Below are 10,867 nucleotides of genomic sequence, written 5' to 3'. Positions count from 1 at the left end.
AGAAACGTGTAAACAATCTAACACAAAACTCGAGTTTGTAACTGTGTAATATACTTCATGTGTTTATAACCGTGTTATATCACGACATCACGTACATTATTCTTGACTTATAAATGGAAGTAATCATATGTCCAAGTAAAATTTTGATTGTATGTTAAAACTGTTTGTTCGTGTCAAGTACTAAATGTGAACCGATGCTAATTTCTCACCAGCGGTTGGTAGTTCTGACTGCTCATTAAGTAGTGACTCAGTATAGAAAGTCTTGCTGTGTGACCTGCCGCTAGGAGAACTATGACCTTTTCTCGAGTACCTGGAGTTCAGTTTCCGGTGATGAAGTGGAACAGGTTTTAAAACCAATGAATCGAGACCAGTTTCGTTCTGTGTCTGTGCACGTGATGGGCATTCGTTAGGAGCTCAATTAGACTAGCCACCGTGGGAACGGTGGAGTGTCTTCAAGGTTTCCTACTTATGCCTTAGGAACGAAAACATTATCAGAAATTAAATATGAAAAACTGATATCACGTGGCAACAGGTTTTTAAACTGGTTTTATCAGCATTGGTGTTTCTGTCTATATGATGTCTAGAATTATAAGGTCAACAGTAGGTAAAAAAACACCATCCTCTTCCGGCGAACACTAACAAGTGGCTCCCTCTGCATGCCACTTTTCATATGCCAATACATGTGGTTTGGGAAAATCACGTGATTGCCATAAGACAATTCAGAATACGAAGTAATTTATTGGTAATAACACATCTGATACATGTACAAGCTTTCAACCTTCTTGTTGCTGAAGATAGATGGTGGCGCCACAGTCTCTGAACTATAGATCTCGCCACATTCTCACTCGCTTTCGAAAATGAACATTTATTTAATTCATATGTCCTGAGTTCTGAGATTTCATTTTAGTTATCCTAAAAACCTAAAATAAAAAAGAGAAAGAGATATTTCAAGATTTACAAAATAAGTCTGAAAATACTAAACGGATTAAAGGCTTTACAAAAATCCTTTAAGACATCAAAGAACTTGAAACTACAGTGCAGTCAATAAATTTATGAAGACGAAAAAATAGATAGAGTTTCAAATTTTCAAAGTACTCTGCTTAAAACTTACAACAATTACTCTCTCCAGTAGCACAGTTATATATCTGCAGATTTACAACTCTAGACATCAGGTTTTGATACCTGTAGGAGGCAGAGAATAGATTGCCTGTTGCGTAGCTTTGTGTTTAATTCCAAACAAACAGATAAACCATTCAAACCTTTAAAATAATATAAAATATTTTAAAACAGAATACAAAGAACTTATGACTTTATAATAGTTTGCTATAAATTCCGAGTACAAGTGGTTTCGAAACTACGATGGTCTTCTGAAAATATCAAACATAATGTTAAAATGATTTCGAAACTGTAATAATATTAGGTTGAGGAATAATTCGTGAGCGTTTTTAAATAATTTCATTCAAGCATTACATGCAAGGCTATACAATACTTCAATGCATGAACACATTACACCCAAAACATTTATTATGATACTTTATTTCATGTAATACCTAGGTATATAGTATGCATTGTTTTAAACGAAATTGCAAGAAATTAAATGCAAAAAGCAGATGGTGTCAAAAATGCTTGATTTTGTCCACTTGACATTCCATTTAATGAGCTGAAAATGAAAGCAAACATTAAAGACATATGAAAATCAAACACACCATGTATTAGAGCAAAAAATTATCTACCAAATGACATGAAATATTTTGCGAAAGCGTTTCATTTATGAATATATTTTTTAACTTGAAAAAACGTTCACGGATTATTCCTCAACCCAATATATTGGACAGATAAAAACTTAAAGTGTTTCGACACTACATTATTCTGATCTCACATTCCCAATTTACATAGTTTTGAAACTATCAGGTCATCCCTTAAGTAATGTCCGATTTCGGTTCAGAAAAAGAGAAAGGATTTCAAACGCTTTTAATGTTATTTGATCAGTAACATATGTTCCATTATTATTAATTACTTCCTGTCTACGATTCATAAGCTTCTGAATGCCACTCCTATAAAATTCTTGGTGTTTAGAGGAAAATAATGTAGAGACGATACGTTTGACATCTACATGTGTTCCAAGCTCTTTTCCATCAAGATAGTTCTCCAAACCTCGGAATAGATGGGGCAAGGTCTGGAGATTAAGAAGAATATGGACGTTTTCTCAGTCTAGCTCGTCAATCTTTGCACATGTGATCTTTGCTGTATGGGGCTGTGCATTATTCTGGTGTAACACAACAACTTTACAACTGATCAAAGCAGGCCTCTTTAGTTTCAGTGAAACATTCAAGTGTTTTAACTATTGACAATAGAAGTCTGATGTAATCGTTACATTGAGTGGCAGCAGTTCAAAATGAATCATACCAAACGCTTAACAAGACTTTCCTCGGGTGGAGGTCCATTTTGGGGTGTTCTTTAGCCGCTTAACATTTTTATAAAACATCCATTTTTCATCTTCAGTCACTAACCTGTCTAAGAAAGGTGAGATATGTTTATGAGAGTGTAAAGAAGTGCAAATGCTTACTCTTGCTCTAAGATTGGCTTCTGTCAAATCATGGGGGACCCATTTTCCAAGTTTTGACACATTTCCAAGCTGTTGCAGATGACGGTGAACTGTTGAATGAGTTGAATTAAGCTTCTGTGCTAGTTCTTCAACTGTTACAGCACAATCTTCATCGTGTGCAGCCAGCAGCAAGTCATCATTAATTTATATGCAAAAACGGCTCGTTTGGGTTGAGAAAATATTTTACATAGTGAGTTTCTCGACATCACTGAAGTCATCATTAAACTCAACAGGATGACCTAAACGTGGCGCATCACTTAAGCTGTCGTCACCTGATCTGAACTTCTGAATCCACCTTCGACATTTTCTTTCATTGAGAAACTCCGCACCATAAACACCATGGCTCCTTTGATTGAAACTCTACATGACGAACGTCTTTACATCAAAGCTTCCGTTCCTAAAGCTTCTTTTGTGTATAGAAATTCTACTGTCAATAAAAAAAGGTTAGTTTCTTTTATTTGTCTGAACATTTTTATACACGTTCTACTACATATTTTAGTCCTTAAAGTTTTCTATAAAATTATATCAAAGACATACAGTAGAATATCTGACAGATATACATGATCACCAAAAGGAATTTTCATGGCAAATTTTACTAAAGTTATTTTGTGTTTTGTAACATTTTACATACAAATATAGTAATTTTTACGACTAGCAGTAGCGTGATGAATGCATTCATGGCTCCTTTGATTGAAACTCTACATGACGAACGTCTTTACATCAAAGCTTCCGTTCCTAAAGCTTCTTTTGTGTATAGAAATTCTACTGTCAATAAAAAAAGGTTATCTTGGTATGAAACTCAATATCTTTCTACGCAGTAGCAAATATAGTGAAATAATACGTGGAAATATAAAATGGCAGATGTTGGCTCTTGCAGTCAAATATAGTGAAATAATACGTGGAAATATAAAGTGGCAGATGTTGGCTCTTGCAGTCAAATATAGTGAAATAATACGTGGAAATACAAAATGGCAGATGTTGGCTCTTGCAGTCAAATATAGTGATATAATACGTGGAAATACAAAGTGGCAGATGTTGGCTCTTGCAGTCAAATTTTGGCATGACATCCCTCTGTTAACATCGTTAATGTTGTACTGGTTTACATGAAATCTTTTAAAATCAGATGGCAACCTAACAATTTTTTTAATTGTGAAGAGTAATATATAACTTATGAAACGTTAATTATCAAGTTATGCCTTGATAAACTTATAGCTGCAGCTCTCATTGTTTGTGACACCTATTTGTATATCACGCGTTGGTTTCCGTAATTATTTTCATTAATGAAGATCTAAAAGAATTTATTTATTCATACTTGTTCTTAAAAATAGTTTTTGCGTTGGCTTCGTTATATTAAACATTTAGAATTTCAAAATAGGTTTGTTCCTTTGTTTTTTAACTCATAGCTACGCAATGAGCTATCTGTGATCTGACTATCACAAGTATCGAAACTCGGTTTTTAGCGTTATAAGCGCTCATACTTATCACTTCAAAATAATATGAAGGGATAGGTTTATCTGTCTATAACATGCTATAGAGAAAAGATACAAAAATTAATAAAGAAGAAATTAAAACTGACAAACGTTGACAATTTGAGGAAATTAGGTTTAAACATTTAATGCATTATTATACATTCACTGTTATCACGTGATATTTAAGGCTTTGCAGATTACAATTTATTCATCCTCAACTATTATAATCTTATATTTACCACGTGGTACTTATTGCTCTGTTTATCTATAAAGATTAAGGGGTGTGTTAGGTTCATTTTGACCACGTGATATTCTAGATTTATCAGACCTTTATCAATCCTCTAACAGTTTCTGGTGATACAGCGGTAAGTTTACGGATTTACAACACTATAAAAAAATACACACACGTCCTCCAACAACAGTCACAAGCTATTTTGTTTTTTAGAATATTATTACGTCTTTCGGTTCGCTAGGATTAGCTAATTACTTTTAACTTTGCTGTTCTTTCTTCAGGAGCAACTGATTTTAGCATGGTGGTAAATAAATATTCGCTTGCTTTATACATATATATATATATATATATCACTATTGATCAGTTATTTTTATATGATCATTATCTGGGGTACTAGAAATAGCTAATAGGCTTAGCTGGCCATCAGTTCTACGGGCGTATATGATCGATTAACTATTTCTGGTCAATTCTTATGTAAGCACCAAAACTTTGTCATCCATTTCATTTTTCATGCTAACACTGATATACACACGAGTTCTTTTTTATCGATTAGTTTTTCTGGTTAGCACATAAGAGCAACTTCAAATATAAGAGGTTTATTTGATCACACTTGCATAATTGTTTTTGTGACCCAAAGGTTTCGTTTACTGGCATTCGTACAATTAATTGGTGACGTTATATAGACTTAATTAATGACAATATAAGTATAACTAATAAGTGTTTGTTTGGAATTAAGCACAGACCTACACATTGAGCTACACCCTTGTGCAAATTCATTGAAACAAATGGTCATTTTACAATATTTTCAGCATGGCGGCCGGTGTAGGCTCGCTGGACCCGCTGATTTCTTTTAATAGTCACTTTTTCACACAGACAGCGCCATTAGCTGTGTTTTGCAGTACGGTCGATCTATTTTTGGGATATTTGACGAAATTTTGAGGAATATTACGTCATTCGAAATTGCGTTAGAAGGGCAAGGAGACCAGTCAAAAAACAACTTCTTACCAACTCAATGAAGAAAAAACGATATCAATGGGGTCTGAAATACAAGAACTGGACGCAAGAACAATGGAGGAAGATGTTATTCAGTGACGAGACTAATTTTTCGTACAGGGTCAAAGAAGTCTGCATGTTCGCAGATCTCCAGGTGAGAAACTTCGAGAATCTCACATCAATCAGTTCGTGAAACATTCCTTGAAGAAGGTATTTTGGGGCTTTTTTAGCTACTATGGCGTCGGAGTCTTGCATATCGTAGAAGGTATGATGCAAGGACCACAGTACAACGAAATTTTGCAGAGAAGAGTCGTTCCAGAATTGAAAAAGAGATTTCCAGATGCATCTGGCATTTTTCAGCAAGATCTGGCTCCGTGCACACATCGAAACTTGTGAAGAATTTTATGATTACAACGCGAATAAAGGTGCTGGACTGGCCTGGAAACTCTCCGGACTTAAATGCTATTGAAAATCTTTGGGCGATTTGTAAATAAAGACTTCGAGGTAAAGACTGTACTACGAAAGATAAGCTAATTGAGACCATAACTGAGGTGTGGTACCGCGATCCAAAAATTAGTAAAGATTGCAGTTAACTCGTGGACTCGATGCCAAGCGAATTAATGATCTTCTGAAAAATAAAGGCGGTCATATCATGTATTAATTTGTGAGTAATTTTTGGATTCTCAGAAATAAAACGCAAAAAATTGAAAAAATCGTAATTTTCCGTCTTGTTTCAATTAATTTGCACAAGAGTGTATCTGTGCACCACGGTTTCTAGCGTCGTAAATCGGCAGACATACTTATGTGCCAGTGGGAAACATTGATAATTGATTTTATCTATTTTCTTGAGTTATCATTGTATTATTTTAAACCAAGCTTGTAGACGTGTTATTGTTCCATCTCGTGTTTTTATTTTTTATTTATTTATGTTGGTATAATTATTTTTGAACGGACCAAAGTTAAATTACTGTTTTCTTCTTGATAAATTTGAAGTCAATACCCATTTATAAATGAAGCGAGGGTTACGTGTGTAAACTCCAAACCAATGAAGCACTGGTAGTCGATTATTTGACATAAAAACTTCCGCCTGATGACCGGAAATTGATCATTTTACTCACTTCAGATCGGTTTTTATCTCTTTTAAAATAAAACTCTTACTGTGAACGTTGCGTCTCCTGTAATTATATGTTTCAGGTGAGAAAAAACACCTTCTCGAGATTCTCCTAGATAAACAGAAGCCCACGAAATGAAACCCTTGCTTTATAAAAACAGATCCCTGTCTGTACACACTGCAACATAACCGTACTCCAACAGAGCTGTATTTAAGGCGTGTTCTCAACACGAATATTAAATACTTTTTCTAACAATGAAAATGTATACTTCCTTCGCCAAGGTTCAACAAGCAAGAGACCAGTTCAACGCAGACAGAGCCTACTGATTGTGTAGTTCGTAGAAACTAATATAAGAAACGAGATTCTGGAAATAAAACTGAAATAACAAAACTGGGTGATTCTAATAAATTATCACATTGGTTCTAATAGACTGGCCTGTTATCGTGTTTAAGCGTAAAACTACAGAATTGGTTATCTGTTGGTCAGCATTGCAAAAGCAGGAATCAAACGCCGAGTTTCAAAACTATAACTCCTAGAGATTACCACTGACCAACCGACGAGCTACTATAATAATATCCAAAAGACCGAAAAACTTAAAACTTCTACAAAAAATATATTAAAAGTTGCACACTTGCTCAGTGTAAAACTGGGATTTGGCCAATGCATGGATGAACTTAAACAGTTATGTCACATGTAAAATATATTTACCTGGAAATTTATATAAAATTTTCTGTATAATTAAGAGACTTTCTTATCGCTGAATATGTATGCTCTTTCATTAGACGGACGTTGAAAGCAATGGTTAGTCCCAATATTTGTTGGTAAAAAGTAGTCCAAGAGCTGACGTTGTATGGGCTTTGATATGTTTAGTCGTTCTTGTACAAATTACGAAGCAGTATCCCAGTTACTCCTAGAGCGTCTTTGTGCTAAATGTAATATAGAAAAAACAAACAAACAACAAATAATTCAAAACCACCATAAGTCGATAACAATAAAGTTTGTTTTTATATTGAACTACTTAACGTGGAAACAGTGGAAACAATGGAAAAGAAGAAATTATAGCACTATGTTACACTAGACGCCAGTAGAAGGTAGGGGAGAGAGAGCTGTTAAAATATATGTATACTGCCAAATAAAACATACAAATCACGTATCAGGTATGAAAGCATATACATACTTAATAGTAAAATATATAAAACATATATCAGCTATAGTAGTGTATGTATATAGCCTAACAAAACATATAAAACACATACCAGCTATAGTAGCATATGTTTACTACCTAATAAAATATAGATAATTTTCATCAGCTGTAGAAGTATATATCCGATCTAACGTTAACAACTTTCAGATTAGATCCAAATGTAGAAAGCATCTAACTCCATATTTAATAATTGGTATAAATAATTGAAAACGTTCTGGTAATATTATTGACAAACTAAAAGACGTTTAGTTTATTTGAGATAACAAGTTGATAATACATTAAAGTATTAAAATTGTCAGACTCAGTGCAGTTAATCTGTTCATAAAAAAATATATCTTGGAGAGTTTGTGGATAACAAATTGTAATGTTACCAGCTAAATGTGTTCCTTTGAAATGACGACCAGAGTCAAACCACGAAGCAGTTTGTTGGTCCAAGAACAACAACTTGTTAGCTGAGATATTTATTGAAATACAAAGTTAGACAACCTGAACGTCCTTATGAAATTACTGTGAATATGAAAAATAAGTTAGAGGCGAGTAAAGTTCGTTTTAAATCATAGTGGATGTATGGGCAGTAGCTTTGTTTCTTTATAATATTAATAAAAAAAGAATGATAAGAAACATTTGTAAAGTTGCAGCCTCATTTCGAACCCTTTCTAATTAAACTTTAGGCTTTAGATACTTCCCACCATTGCAACTGCTAACTTTCCTTAAACGTTTAATCATGAAGACTTTCGATATATCTTGCAGGGGAACTTAATTATTCAGATAAAAATCGCTCATTTCAGATTCAAGTTTTTCTTCTTTTTTTTCTTAGAATAACTTACAAGATGCATTTAATCACCTTAGCCCCTGTCTGAGGTATTTCCTTAAAGGATACGATTGTAACGGGAAACAACTTCTACAAGTTAATCTCGACATGATTCATGTCCTCGTCGCTTTCATATGAGCATAACCTCAGATCAATTATGTTTATTCGTGGCGTACGGTGGAATACAATAACCTGTTGTTCACCCAGCCGCTTCTTCCCCCGATATTCCCTGGTGCATTTCACGTTCACTAGCAAGTTCGAATTTTATCTCAAACAGTAACTACATGTACTACTTTGCCTTTATTACTGCTCAGGACGTTTCACGAACTGTAAAAATATAGCATATTTTACTGCACATTAATGGTAAAAATGATCATTTAGTTGCATATTAATAACAAAAAAATAAAAAATACACGAATTAACATACCTATCACACTAAGAATTGTGCCATACCCTGACCACTCTGCTCGTGCTACTGAGGCACAAAGAGTAACGTAATGGACTTTGTTATGATATCGAGTAATATGATGTGATAGTTTTAGATAAGTTCCGAAATGTACATATTGTCACCACGTAGTATATAATGTAAAAAGATGGGTGTATATAACACACAGAGTTGTTTCCTTATTGTCACCATGTAGAATAAAATGTAAAAAGATGGGTGTATATAACACACAGAGTTGTTTCCTTATTGTCACCATGTAGTATATAATGTAAAAAGATGGGTGTATATAACACACAGAGTTGTTTCCTTATTGTCACCATGTAGAATAAAATGTAAAAAGATGGGTGTATATAACACACAGAGTTGTTTCCTTATTGTCACCATGTAGAATAAAATGTAACAAAGGTGGGCGTATATAACACATAAAGTTGTTTCCTTATATCATCATATAGAATGCAATATAAAAAATGTGGATGCATATAATATAGAGTACAGAACACATATGTGTTATAGTATGGTGTGTAGTTCATGTTCAACGCTAATGCCAACAGTTGAATAGGGATTTTTAAACTCTCCATTTCCACGAGTTTGGCTGAACTATACATTTTAACAAATCTTGTACTGAATTAGATCCCTGTTATACGGCACTTTCATTATTGTAATATTAAGGATTGTATTTTTCTTTGGTAAAACCTTAGATTGGTTGAATTTTTACTAGTTATTCAATCGTATAGTTCAATATATTCTAGCTTAGGGGGCAAATATTTTTGACATTGCTCCTTTTCACATCCTAATGGTTCAGTGGTAAGTATGAGGTCTAATAATGCCAGAATCAGGTTTGATACCCGCTAGGGGTGTCACACACATATAGCCCAATTTGTAAATTTCTACTTTAAGGAAAGATATAAGTTTTTGAAGTACTTTTATTGTGAATAGTAGAATCTTAGTATAAGAATATCACACGAGATGGCGCCACAGAGTTAAATTTTAATATTTTTCAGTTTCTTCTGAACCATGAACGTTTTTGCAGAAAATGATAGCGTAATATATACATTTGTTCAGCTACCACACTGTATGGTTATAACTATCTTATAATTACTAGTATACTTATGAATCTACCTATCTTTCTATGTGACTTAAATACCTTGATATCTCAGTATACAAGCTTTGGTGAGAAGTTTAAAATCGTAAAAAAATAATGGAATCTAATTTTGTGATAAATGTCCAAGACGCTATTATTTCCTTATTAATGACATTGTATACAATGAGTTATTTGCATTCTAACTACAGGAAGTCGAAACTCGAAATAGGATTCATATGACTCGTTGTCACTTGATAAACAGGACTGGCACAGTGTATGACTATTTGATAAACAGGACTGACATAAGGTGCGATTACTTCTTGATGACGAGGATACTTGAGAAATAAATAGAACTGATACATTGTGTGGTTACTTGATAAAAAGTGTGACACAGTGTGTGGTTACTTAAGAAACATGAATGGCACAATATGTGGTTACTTGAGAAACAGAAGTGACACAATGTGCGTTAATTGACAACTGGATTGAAATAAGGCATAGTTACTTAAGAAACAGGACTTACACAATGTATAGGTACATGAGAAACAGAACCGACATAATGTATGGTTACTTGATAAACAGGACTGACACGATGTATGATTACATAAGAAACAGGGTTGACACATTGTTTTGTTACTGGGGAAATAGATACAACGTTTGGTTAATTATGAAACAGAATTGGCTAATTTGTGTTTATTATCGAAACGATCTAACACAATATCAACTTGTAGAACAGAACAACTACAACGTTCTCTAGCTGTAAATTAGAAATTTGGCCGTAGCGTATTACTTGAAGGTTAGTTGTAATGTAGGAATTTTAATGGAATACAGAATAATAATATTAATTGTAAAGTAAAATTTCTAATGGAATATAATTAATCAGTATTAATTGTTAAATATACATCTTGAGTCATAAAA

General features: G+C 33.7%; 1 long non-coding RNA gene across 1 annotated transcript; it reads right to left on the bottom strand.

Annotated features, from left to right (window-relative positions):
• Positions 1-724: 724 nt before the first annotated feature.
• Positions 725-8,899, bottom strand: LOC143227132 (uncharacterized). The gene is made up of 3 exons (XR_013014898.1): positions 8,854-8,899; positions 7,120-7,337; positions 725-920 (listed from the first exon to the last, which is right to left on the bottom strand). It is a non-coding gene; the product is annotated as an uncharacterized LOC143227132 (long non-coding RNA).
• Between the last annotated feature and the right edge of the window lie 1,968 nt (positions 8,900-10,867).

The sequence above is a fragment of the Tachypleus tridentatus genome, chromosome 9 (genome assembly GCF_004210375.1).
Source record: "Tachypleus tridentatus isolate NWPU-2018 chromosome 9, ASM421037v1, whole genome shotgun sequence".
NCBI lineage: Eukaryota > Metazoa > Arthropoda > Merostomata > Xiphosura > Limulidae > Tachypleus > Tachypleus tridentatus.
This window is presented reverse-complemented; position numbering and strand designations above follow the sequence as displayed.